Here is a 10,364-nt window from a genome sequence, read left to right as displayed (position 1 = left end):
AACAATACTACAACCTTACACCAAAAGGAGTCACCAGATCCAGAGAACACAACACATCACCCAAAGATAGCATAGCCAGTATCCAAATGCTTCAGTTCATCATGCGAACTCCATCACATCAGGTAACCTGAAGCTGAAGTCACCCCTCTAGGCATCTGGCAGGACCCATGTGCATCGGCGCCATTTGATGAGCCAGCGAAAATATATAATAGAACATCTGCACCCCGGCCCGCTTATCTGGTGCGTCCATATGCCTCTGGATATGTGCCCGCCGTTCCCGTAAGATCGTCAGGCCACGGTTATATCGAGTGGGTTAGCAGTGTACCTTCGACCGTGATGTGCCTACTGCATAGCATAGGGTACTGTTCAACTAGAGTGAGGACAAACAACTATCGGACACTCCAGGAGGCAGCTCGTGACTCTGGTCCATCTGCGTTCCCTCTTGCCTCTAGGAGCAGGCTAGGAGGCGGGGGAGGGGGATTCATCTAAGGCAGAGCATGGAGAGAACCCAAATCTGAGGGGGAGGCTGGAGTTTCTGGTACAAGAGGAGGCGCCGGGACGGGCTGGCCGCCGGGGGAATCCAGCGCCGGGCCGCAGCGGGCACCGCCGCCCCTGTCATCTCGCGCCGCGGGCCATTGTACGGATCTATCATAGGTAAATCTTTGATCTCAGCTATGCGCATAGGTTCTTTGGATGTTGGGATGTATTTTGGCATTGGGCACATATCAGGAGGGTGATTATTCATGGTTCTCTGTGTTCCGCAGGCCAGATTAGGTACGGGGTTGGGGCAGTATATATAAGCCGTCAACATGCAGGTAAGATGGCATGTAGACTTAATCTTGATTATTGGTATGTTCTTTTGGGAAGGGGCCCGGGGATGCAAATGTATTGCGCATTATGTCTGGCTGTCTTGTCTGACTCATGTTAAGGTGGCTTGGATAGAACAGATGTAGCTGATACGTTGCCATCGTACATGGATCAAGGGTTATAGCTAGCTGTTTTGGGTGTTTGGGATGCGCCAAGGTGTACGCTGGGAAATAGCAGTAGTATAGAATTCAATGATATATAGTCTATGTAACTGACAAATGACAGGTTCATATCGCTGATTTTTTTTTTGTTTGCATGTTCACGGTGTTCTATATATCTAGACAGCATTAATTTGGGGGAAATAAGCATGGCACATGATGTGTTCCCCAGAATAAAAAATTTCACGGTGGATAAAATTAGAACCATGATCAATGCCGACAAAAGGCCAATGGATTCAACAAAGAACGGAGATTTCATTTTTGGCATTTCAGCAGTAAGTCTCCACACAGAACATAATAGGATTCAGTTTACCGCTGCATCTTCAAAGAGAGGGCATACTAATCGGCCTTTGCCCTTGTTTTGCAGCCACGAGATGCTGCTAGTTCAGCATATTCTAGGGCAGATGACGACTATAATGCACAACAAGAAGGGGATGCTTGGGCATGTGCATGGAAGATTTGTGATTCTATGGGCCTGACACATCAGGTGACACTCCTGATGCAGTTTCGAGTGAACGTTAGGGTGTGACAAATTAAAGTCTCTTGTGGGCATAGTTTGCCTGAGACTGTTTCTGTTGGGGCCCAAGTGTTTGTATCATAAAGATCTAGATTGGCTATGTGGACCTATATATTAAGTCGTCAAACCATGGAATGATTTCGAAGGTCAAGTACAAACTACTGTCTGCGGACATGACCGAAATATAAGTTGCTTGGTATGGACGTCAAGTTACGAACAACCGGTTGCATAGTTTTCGTTCTTTTAAATATACGTTGAAGCTGGTTTGTGAACAAACTTCCGATGATATAGGCATCATGCTGAAACATGTACCTGGCACTTAGGAAATGTCGGCTGGACCCACACGCCGCTCACCGTGTGTTTGGGCAACACCCAAACTGAATAATGTGCATGGCACAATTGTAGCGGTCTCAGTTTGGACTATGGACCTGGCACATTTTGGGTGTGCCTTGCAATCATGTGCCTGTGGATTATTGTAGTCACCTGTAGTGTACAAAGCACAAGTCATCCGGGTGACATGTACAAGGTACAAGAAGCGTGAGCACAGAGGGGTTTCAACTGCGTACCTGCCGAGCACGTGATCTGCAAATACATGTGCCAGGCACATGATGTGTAATACGACAATCTGGAGGAAAGGGAGGTGGGTGGCGGTCGTGCGATCTACTCCCTCCGTTCCAAATTACTCGTCATGGTTTTAGTTCAAATTTGGTTTTAGTTCAAATTTGAACTAAAACCACGACGAGTAATTTGGAACGGAGGGAATACAAGTGTTGAAACCAATCATGTGTTTCCTGATTGTGTAAGACAAATTTCCGGCGTTGTAGCTCAGTGCACAACTTCCATTCATGTTGTTGCGCAAGCAGTATCCAACAGAAAACAGATAATCATGGGATTTATAGTAAATCAATGCAGAGAGATCGCCATTAGAAAAAACATGCAAACCAAGATGATAATTAGTCGACGGGGATGCATAGGTGCAAACGTCACATAGTCACATACCACGCATAAGGGGCTACAAGTTACAGATTCATGGGTTTAACAAAAGAGCAAGCATTGCGCAGATGCACGATCACGCAATATAGCACAGAACGATTCATAGTCTGTGCCCCAACCATACACTAGACACCACATAGGTGTTTTAAGATATGATGCACACTCGGACAGTCATGGACGCAGTCCCAGCGCGTTCGTGGAACGTGACGACCACAAGATCATCTTCCTTCATTTGGATGTGTATGACATACTTCCGAAAACCTCCTTCAATTACAAGCCTGCCATCTTTTGATTTCTTGAACGATGCCGTTACATGGGCTCCTGCAGCATCATGCACAAGAATGATCCCTGAATCGTCCAAGACGGCCGCATTGCTCTCAATGAGATCATTCTTTGGGATCCTCTATCAGATGCAAACAACAACACGTTTGTGAACAGCCATCCATAAGCTGATCGTGAAATACGAAACAAACAAGCATAGATGTCATGATAATATGTTTATGTTCACTAACCATGTAGCCATCTTTAATGTCAACTCCATTCATCTTGTGCACAAAGATGCATCATACGTCTTCCAAAGCCCCGAATGCACATCTAATCATCTTTTTCATCTCTGAATATTCAAACTGACGTATACCCTTGGTGTACACGCAATGGTCGACGAGCTCGCGCTTCATGAGGGATAGGCCATTCAAAGCTGGCCACAACATCAAACTTATAAGCCAACACACATTTTGCAGCGAAAGTAAAATGTTCAAAAAAGAGATTTAACACAGACTTCCGAATTCAATGTGGTAGCCTTACCAACGAAGTGGCGTCTGCCTCACGCCAGCCATCCCCATGAATCCTGGTCCTCATAACTCCATGATCAACCATCACTTCGTACTCCAGTAGTTCTCTTGTGCCATCTTAGAGCTTCAACCCAATAGAAGGTTGTCATCGGAACTGAAACATGGCAAGACGGTCCTTCAAGATCTCCACATACGGCAGGCGGGTTTTTGCAATTAGGGAACTCCATGGCCTACATGTTACGAAATAAAAAAAAATAAGCAACTATACACCAAGTAGTTGTTAAATCCATGTCCAGAATCTTTGCCATGAATGAAAACAAATCATTATACTACGCCAATGGGGTTTTCATAAATCAATATCTGGTCTAGCGCGTGTAATAGCGCTCAACATTTTTATGTGAGCGTGCATGTTCCAGATTATCGTGTATGGCAATAAGTATATGGTGAGAGAGAAAAACAACTCAGTTGCCCAGATTTTTCCAAGTTGCAGCATTTAATTCGTGGCATGATCCATAGACCATTGACAGCCAAATGCAGGGCATTCTGAAACTTATGTTTGGACGTAAACACATATATCATTTGGAACATCCTCTTGTTATGCACAGGTGAATGTTTCTCGAAAACATCGTGATTTTTGTCTGGTGTAAATAAACCAAAATATGCTCAGGTTAAGCTGACGTGGGATTTCAACGACCATTTCGAGCCATGCCCTTTTTGTATCAAACTTATTGAGTGGTGTAAATAAATCATACTATGCCCAGAATATCGTAATATAAAGGTGTGTTACACCGAAACACGTTCAATCATGCACCATGGATGATATGAGTATGGGATGCGTTGCCGATCAGCGACATTCAGCAGTAAAACGCCTAATACCAAGGGAAATGAGAGAGTAATGCTTAAGTTTATGAAACAATTTAGGCCAAATAAGCTTAAATTCAGTGATCTACACCATCACCCCTCACACCATTCTCACAAAGATGACACACCTTGGGTCAGGATTATATGGGAAACATATTATCAAGATGGGCTGCCATGTAACAAATTGGTGGGCTCATTCTGGTGGAAAGGCATTCTGCAGACATTGCCTGAATACAAGAAGCATTCTAGATGTATTCCAGGAAAGGGGGAGACTATTCTGCTGTGGCACGACAATTGGTCGGACCTACCACTTCATCTAAAGATGCCTGAGCTTTATTCTTTTGCCATCAACAAAGATATCACACTGAATCAGATGCATGAGCATCGGGCACTGGAGAACTGCTTCCACCGACCTCTCTCACAACAAGCGTTTACTCAATTCAACATCCTTCAAGATCAACTGCATGGTCTGACTCTCACTGATGACTCTGATAAGTGGACATACACTTGGTCCTCACCAAACTACTCTGCAATGAAGATGTACAAACATTTGTTTGCCAAGAATGGGGCTCACTTCATCTTCAGGCAGCTATGGAAATCGAATTGCAGACTAAGCCACAAGATTTTCTTCTGGATGCTACTCGATGACAGAGTTAGTACAAGGAACATGCTACACAGAAAAAACATGTATTTGCCAGACTACAACGGTGCTCTTTGCTTGGACAGGACACAAGAAACTTTAATTCACCTGTTCTGGGACTGCCACTTTACATTAAACTGTTGGAACTGTATCCTCCCAAACAGACAGAGGGGTATTTCGACCTACGATGAGATTGGAATGATGATTACACTTCTTCCCCAGGATTTGGCTATGGAGATCATTATCATGGACTGATGGGCCATCTGGATGGTCAGGAATGATAAGATTTTCAGATCTTCGCTTCCTAGTTTGAACTCCTGGAAATTCTATGTTCAGGAAGGCATGCAACACATCAAACTCAGATCAAAGGAAGCCAAGGCCGCAAAGATAGACCAGTGGATTGAACAGACTCTGTAATTCTTTTTATTATGATACCTAGAACAGGCATTGGGTGATTTGTTGTGTGGTCTTGTACTTTGTACTTTGTTTATATTATATAAAATACCATAGAACAATTGTCCTACGGTCACAGGGTCAAAAAAAAAAACCATTCTCTCCATCCCCGGCATTGCCAATAAAACTGAAGTTGAGAAACCATCACACAGACATGGAATCTACGGATCTTGAATGGGAAGATAATGACCAGATTTGGTTTCGGGAAGCAATAATATGAATCTTATTTTCTCGGAGGAAACTATCGGTTACAGCGGAGGCAGGGAGGGGACGGCGCATACCTGGGACCAGGGCGTAACGAGATCCTCGCGTTCCAGCCGCCGGACCTGTTTCTGAATCCGCCCGGCTCCCGTCATTGGATGAAGATGGAGAAGTTCTTTAGGAAAAGGGATGAGGCGGACGCTCGCGTGCTTGGGGAATAGAAGCAGGTAGACGCTCGGCGCGCGGGGGTGTTCCGGATCCTTCCAGTCCAAACTCGATACGTACCTACAGCCGTCCGCCGGAGAGGTTCCCGGGGCGGCAAGCGCCGGCGCCATTGAATCGCCTCCTTGCACCCAATCCATTTGAGCGAACGAGCAGGGCGCTGTATAGGGAGAGAATTTAGTCGTATTCACGGGTCCGCGTCGGTATGCAGGGGGCGGGTGGAAGACAAGGAAGTGCAGAGCAGCTGTTACCCTACGACGACAAGGAACGGTGACCGATGTCTGACACGCTAATACGGGCACTAAATCGCTATCCAGCGTCGGACATCTCGAGGTCCGATGAGCCAGCGCTGAAGCTTTAGCCATCGCCCCGCGAAGTTCTTGTTTGACAACAGCGCCCATCTCCTGTTTCATAAGCCGTGTCCAGTACGACAGGTCCAGAGAGTAACTTTAGAAGAGGACTCCAGAGAAGATCGCCTCAACAAAGTTTCAAGCAAATTCCCAACGCATCTCAGTCCCGGGAAATTGCACCATCACCGGTGACACTCATCATGCTCATTATTGTTGCTCTCCTCACACTCAGTCATGCATCCACCCTCTATCAGCTAAACGATGATTCTTCTATACATGCAAGGTAGTTATTTATAGAATATTAGCGAATGGACATGGTGTGTTTGGCCTAGACATCATTCCTTCACCCAGCTTCCCATGAGAGTTGTTGTCGCCTTTTATTTCTGCCACTTGTGACATTTAGTTCGGTAACAGGTGATGTAATAGTTGAAGTACTGTTGACTCTTTGTGGTGCCCATCTAAGGTTTAAGCAACCCCAGACTGAATATTGCAAGAAACAAGGACAAAGCAACACTTGCGAGGTGAGCAACAACCAACATGGCTATAGTTTACAAATGTCCCAACGTTCAAAGTTCTCCACCTGAAGAGATAATTCCGTGTGATCACAGTGCGTTTCTTGGTATAACCATAGCCACCAATGATATTTTCTTCATTTTTGTAAAGTATGCACCACAAATGCTCTTGTCGGATGCGCCTTGCTGAAAACCCGTAGTACTACTACTATACCAAAAGGTGTTTTTTGAATTTAAGAAGCAAAAGTTTCAAGGCAAGATGTTTTTTTGGAGGAAATCTATGGGATTTGCAGCTCCTCATGATGGCCTCTGATGATGCTCGGCCATGCTGCCTTACTACATTTTAGCTGCTACACACACCAAACCGACTAGAGCGGGGTCTGGCGGCGCGGCGAGCGGGCGGCTCTTGCCGGCGTCATGCGCAGCGCGGCGACGGCGACTTGGGTGCGAGATCGCGGTGAGGTGGTGGCTGCATGGTGGACTGGATCGGGTGGTCGCAGGCGCCGCCGTGTTCAGGCCGGATCCCTCTGGATCCAGTGCTTGGACGCTGTCGGCCCACGCGGGGTGGTGGTATTCGCCGCTGGTCACGTCAGATATTTGGATTCGGCACCTGGATATCTATGTCGACGGTTCTTCTTGATCCTCCTTCCTCGTGGGTTGAGCCCCATGGCACTTTCATCTCTGCAGGTTTTGGATCATGGTTCGCTGTCGGATCTGGAGCAGATGGAGGTTTGGTGGTATAGGATGGGGACCGGAGGAAACTTTGGTCAGCTGGTCCGGCCTGGCATCGGCAGCGTTCCTCGACGTCGTTACCCTCCTTGGAGGCGAAGCCAAGGTATGTGTCCTAGTCCCGGTATGTGGCTCGGCTGGGGCCCCCGGTTTTATATGTTAGGCTTACGTGAGAGTTCTGGGTATTCGGCTCAGTATTTCTCCACCCATTCATCAAGTGTATAGAAGTAGCGACATATGTTGTCAAGATGGCAGATTCAAACATATTGATGTATTGCTTTATAAAGTCTTCGTAAATAATTAATAAAATGACTGCATACATTTTCCATATGCAGAGGTCGGGGGTCATCCTGCTTATAAAATAAAAAATCTCGTTTAGTATATTTTCCTTTTAAGGGGATGCACATCAAGTTTTAACTGTATATCCTACTATAAAGCTTACGCGAAATCAAGGTTCAGGTTTATCATTTCCTCATATGTGACCTCCATCTGTTTTGCACTTCATGAAAATTTTACTCTCGTCGTAGATGTACTAACAGCCGGCCGGATAGGTTACCATTGTCAGTTTGACACTGAAAAGTGAAACGAGAATATCCTCGTTAGCTTCATCAAGTGTATAGAAGTAGCGACATATGTTGTCAAGATGGCGAATTTAAACATATTAATGTATTGCTTTGTAAGGTCTTCGTAAATAATTAATAAAATAACTGCATACATTTTTCATATGCAGAGGTCGGGGGTCATCTTCCTTATAAAATAAAAAAATCTTGTTTAGTATATTTTCCTTTTGAGAGGATGCACATCAAGTTTTAACTGTATATCCTAAAAATAAAATCAAAACCATATCAAAGCCAGGTTTCAATCATAGGACCTGTGAGTTATGGGCCCACCACGCTTCCACTGCGCCACTCTGATTTGTTGGGATTCTAACGATTTCTACCTTAATAACGTACGGAGATTAGGCAAGGTATTTCTTCGACAGACAGCGATGGGAAAGTCTCCTCTGTTCTCAGCTACGTGCTATTTGTTTGTGTGTGTACGCAAGACATCGATCCAATTCCTACTGGTGACTCGCAGCAGCCGGCGATCGCGATCACAGGATCAGGATCACCACCCCACCTGCCCAGCCTAACCTAACCTCGATTGCCTGCGTTTTTGGTACTACCAGTAGTCGCTTTCTCCTCTGGACTACGCGCAAGGTGGAGAAATCTTTGGTGCCGCCCATTAATTCCAGCGGCCGTCCAGTAAGTAATGCAGAAATGTTGCTTGGAAGCATGGAGCAGCCGAACCTACGCTGCAAGTTCCCATGCAAGTTCTATTGGGATTTGTGTCTGACACATATCATAAATTGCGGCGGGAATCATCAAGAGGCGCTTAACGGGGCAGCCACCGGAAAGGGATGCTTGGACGGAGGAGAGCGCAGTCAGGTTGGTGCGGGGATGGAGGGGAGCCCCAGTTGCCCGAGAGGGTCAGAAACTCACGTGAAGAGCAAGCGAAGGTGTATGATGAGGAGCACAGTGTCAGATCAATGTCTTCAATCTGCCATAATCTGATGGCTCAGCCTATAATCTGTAGACAAATTAACGATTTGGGCGCTTCAGACCCTAATTTCGTGAGCTAATTCGGCCGGCCATGGGCACGGACGTGGCCTCTCCGACGACAAGCGCGGTGTCCAATTAAATGAGATCACTCTATCTCCCGGTCGCTGACAGAAGTCATGGCATTGGTGTTGGGGGAGACCACGTGATGGAGATGGTGTCCCCAAAGGATCTATGCCTGCGCTGCATCCTCCACTGCAAGTGCACGATCTGCCGCAAACGGCGCCTCCATCTCCATTGATCGTTTCGACAGGAGGCTGCGGAGGAGGTGGCCGGTGTGCAGGCGACGGTGGCTTCATGTGAACCTGATCGGGGATGGCGGCCGCGGCGGCGGCGGCGGAATTACTAATGAGAAAAGCCAAAATTACCCCTTTAAACCAATGGTTAGATTTGACGGGTACTCCGTCTAGGGAAAAGGAGTACCAGGCCGTAAAAAACCTCATGTACTGGCAGTCGGACAGGTTAGCACTATCAGTTAGCCGCTGGAAAATGGACAGTGTCGTCTTCTGCACAAGAACAAAAGCTTGAGGCATAGTAGAAGCAGTTGGGCATTAGCTTGTCATCTCCGCTTCAAAAGCCGTGGTATGTATAACATCTCCGTGTGTTGGAAAGCATTTCGGCAAAATCAGTTCATTAATTCTTCATGCTGTTGACGTACAGCAGTCCCGGTTGAATGTGTTCATAACCATATATAGTTGGCCCAAAGCATCCTTGAGCACCGCATCACCTACCCCAGGTTTCGAGCTTAAGACCTGTGGGTTATGGGCCCACCACCCTTCGGCTTCGCCAGTGTGATCCTTTTGTCATGGGCCTGAGCAAACTGTGTTCGACAGCGATTTGTGGTTGGCTCATTGGCCGTGCGGTGAGTAGGCCAACAAGTTGAGCTAACCAATAACGATGGATGATAGCGATGCGAGGTCTCCTTTGTGTTCCCAACGGAAGGAGAAGGAAGCCGGTACTGTATCGGTTTTTTTTCCATGATAATACATGTCTCATTCATATCATAAAGAACAAACTACAAGTCACGTAAAGACCGACATGACAAAACTGAAAAAATAACAGAACATCTCTGAGCTTGACACTAACGCCCGTTACCTGCATCCGGCACCACCATAGCAGCCACCGAAGAAAAGAATGACGAATCACCTTCTCACCCGAGCTCCACGCGGCTCCATTGCTGATATGCAGCTTTGCGGACCTCCAAGGTGGCTCGCCAAAAGTGAAGCCTTTACCGTTAAACGGATCAGACCGGGGCAACACCCCGAACACGCCATCGAACTCCAGATCTCGCACCCCACTATGACTAAAACGTCTAAGGAGGAAACCATATCTGTCATCCACGAACCACGAGCCCAGCACATACTCCGTCTTCCAGATGTCGTCAATGCAGACCACAATCTGCATCCGCTCCTGGACTACCTCCCAAGCTCCATGCTGACGCTGGAGCAAACACCGTCGCAACGGCGGAGCCC

General features: G+C 46.7%; 2 long non-coding RNA genes across 2 annotated transcripts; one reads left to right on the top strand and one right to left on the bottom strand.

Moving 5' to 3' along the window:
* Positions 1–436: 436 nt before the first annotated feature.
* On the top strand, positions 437–1,745 carry LOC123130063 (uncharacterized). Its single transcript, XR_006463728.1, has 4 exons — positions 437–654; positions 765–815; positions 1,149–1,300; positions 1,393–1,745. It is a non-coding gene; the product is annotated as an uncharacterized lncRNA (long non-coding RNA).
* A 772-nt stretch (positions 1,746–2,517) lies between these two features.
* Positions 2,518–5,962, bottom strand: LOC123130062 (uncharacterized). The gene is made up of 4 exons (XR_006463727.1): positions 5,767–5,962; positions 3,340–3,556; positions 3,048–3,232; positions 2,518–2,938 (listed from the first exon to the last, which is right to left on the bottom strand). It is a non-coding gene; the product is annotated as an uncharacterized lncRNA (long non-coding RNA).
* Between the last annotated feature and the right edge of the window lie 4,402 nt (positions 5,963–10,364).

This window comes from Triticum aestivum, chromosome 6A (assembly GCF_018294505.1).
Source record: "Triticum aestivum cultivar Chinese Spring chromosome 6A, IWGSC CS RefSeq v2.1, whole genome shotgun sequence".
Taxonomy (NCBI): domain Eukaryota; kingdom Viridiplantae; phylum Streptophyta; class Magnoliopsida; order Poales; family Poaceae; genus Triticum; species Triticum aestivum.
Note: the sequence above shows the minus strand (reverse complement) of the source record. Positions and strands in the feature narration are given on the sequence as shown.